This window comes from Coptis chinensis, chromosome 7, assembly GCF_015680905.1.
Source record: "Coptis chinensis isolate HL-2020 chromosome 7, ASM1568090v1, whole genome shotgun sequence".
Taxonomy (NCBI): Eukaryota; Viridiplantae; Streptophyta; class Magnoliopsida; order Ranunculales; family Ranunculaceae; genus Coptis; species Coptis chinensis.
Genome location: NC_141462.1, coordinates 67296076 through 67298623, shown reverse-complemented (window position 1 = coordinate 67298623; position 2548 = coordinate 67296076). Strand labels below are relative to the sequence as shown.

Below are 2548 nucleotides of genomic sequence, written 5' to 3'. Positions count from 1 at the left end.
CCACTTTTGCTAGATCATAACACTATAAGAGTAGGACCCTTCAATTCATTTCACGACCCATGCATTAGAATGCTACTACTGATCCACAGATCCAGCTGCCGCACGAATTAGATCTCAAGTTTAGTACAGTTTGCACTTGAAAAAAATGTCACTTACTAACTACATCGGTAAGTGTCACTTCATACTAAAAAAATGTCTCAAGCTTAGTATTTGGAAACTAATAGACTAACATACTAAAAAAACTTTTAATCCGGCCTTGTCAGGTTCCTTGACAAAGCAATGAGTTCAGCAGTTGTCACTTCAGATGATTGGGAAGTTTGTAGCATTACTCAGGTGGAATAAGCAAAGGCGGTGTTAGCGTTTAGCTCCAATTTGGGATACTTGTTTGATTTATGGCATTGTATTTGCACAGTCCTCAACCTTCTTCACCAAGCAAGGCAGGATTATGGACAGATCAATAGGATCGAACTTCAAGTTACCAGTAGCTGCCCTCCAAACTTTTATTAGCCTTTCTGTTGTCATCTTCATTCCCATCTATGATAGAGTCTTTGTTCCTATTGCAAAAGCTATTACCGAGAAACCCGCAGGAATAAAAAAAGGCTTCAAGTTGCTATAGATTCTTATTGGTGATCGCCATGGTGATCATTTCGGTTCTTTAATACTCTTCTTTGATTTGTAAATTTTTCTCATGTATGTTGCTCCATCCAATGACCTTGTGTTGAGCATTCTTAATTCTTGAATATCCTCATCTTTTTCGTCATATTTTGGAAGCTTTTGAACCAGTAAAATTCTTACCTAGCTGACTGTGATTGGGAACAGTTAACGAACTTTGGGTTATCAAAGGTTGGTCTTATCAACAACACCGATGATTTGTCTGGTCCAGCAGTTAGTGTGACGACACTACTTGAAGAAGATGAACCTCAGCTATCTGCATCCGAGCACTTAAATCAGCGTGAAAGAAGGCAAAAGGGTTCGGTTGTAGGCACACCTGATTATTTGGTACCCGAGATACTCTTAGGGACAGGGCATGGTAATCTCTTTGATTTTCCATTTTCCCCTTGATCTATTGAACCACTCAAACTCTTTGTAAGATCTATTTAATTACTTTGTGGCTTTTTTTTTGTTAGGTTATTATCTATTTCCTGGAGATGGAGTATTCGTAGGGGTCTTCTCATATCCAACATGATTTGGCGTCCTTAATTAACTTAGGTATCTACTTTTCAATCTCGGTTTTAGTTTTGTTTTTAGATGTATGAACTTTTGAAGTATTCGTTGTTTCATGCCTAGCATTTAATCGATATTTTTGTTAATATGGTTCCTGAGTTGTGATTTTATTTTTTGTTACATGAGCCTGGATAGGCAGGCTAATTCGAATTATCCGCGGTTAAGAAACTTTGATTTGTGGAAGCTGCATTCATGGGCCGGTGGAGTTACTGAATTCGGGGATGGGCGGAATCAAGAAAGTACCAGCGAGGCAGTGAATGGATATTATGTTGCTGCCCTGTTTGGATTTAGTTATGGTGATGCTTGTGTTACTGATGTTGGATCAACACTTGCAACGATTCTGGTGCTGATTTCGGGTTTGGAGTGTATAATGAATCATCATTACCATTTGGGATATTTTCTTTATGGTATTGCAGTGCTTGCGAAGATTGATCTGGCATGGGGTAGCAAGTATAAACCTCAAGCGTACTCTTTGATTGCTGATTTCATGAGCTTGGATAGGCAGGCTAATTCTAATTATCCGCAGTTAAGAAACTTTGATTTGTGGAAGCTGCATTCATGAGCCGGTGGAGTGACTGAATTCGGGGATGGGCGGAATCAAGAAAGTACCAGCGAGGCAGTGAATGGATATTATGCTGCTGCCCTGTTTGGATTTAGTTATGGTGATATTGGTGAGTTGACCACATTACGTAACTATTGCTTTCTTTGGTGGTGTCAGGCCTATCAATGTTGACAACAATTATTTCCTAGAATTGGTTGTCGAAGACTTCAATCTCTGTCAAATAATACAGCGCAAAGAACTCAAACAGCTTGAAAGGTACTACAATGCATGCGGTCTCGAAGAGAATGTTATCAAGAATATCATTCCCCAGGTTGAGAAATTGGCTCTCAGTTCTCTTCGCTCCTGGGACACTGCTCAGTTCATCAACACTTTCCAAGAAATGAAGACGGTGCGTGATTAAGTGTATTAGTACTCTCTCTCTCTCTCTCTCTCTCTCTCTCTCTCTCTCTCTATTGAGAGTTACAAGCTCACAGTGGGAGTTTGAATTCATCTGATTATTGTTTTTTATGCGTCTTGTTGCGATATCGTTTAATGTGGCACTACTTTCAATACTTGGCAAGGATGAGATTATGTATAGAGAAGAGCTCAGGAGTTGTTATTGTGTACTGGAGAAGGGGTACAATTCCATGCCCATCAATCTTCCAGGGACTCTCTTCAACAAATCCATGAAAGCAAGGCAAGAGTTGGCTCAGATTCTTGCCAGGATCCTCTGTTCAAGGAGGCATAGGAAGTAAGAATGCTATGACTTGCTTGCATCTTTCC

General features: G+C 39.9%; 1 long non-coding RNA gene across 1 annotated transcript; it reads left to right on the top strand.

Moving 5' to 3' along the window:
• The first annotated feature begins 799 nt into the window (after positions 1–799).
• On the top strand, positions 800–2211 carry LOC147488483 (uncharacterized). Its single transcript, XR_015201555.1, has 3 exons — positions 800–1030; positions 1128–1209; positions 1351–2211. It is a non-coding gene; the product is annotated as an uncharacterized LOC147488483 (long non-coding RNA).
• Positions 2212–2548: the final 337 nt, after the last annotated feature.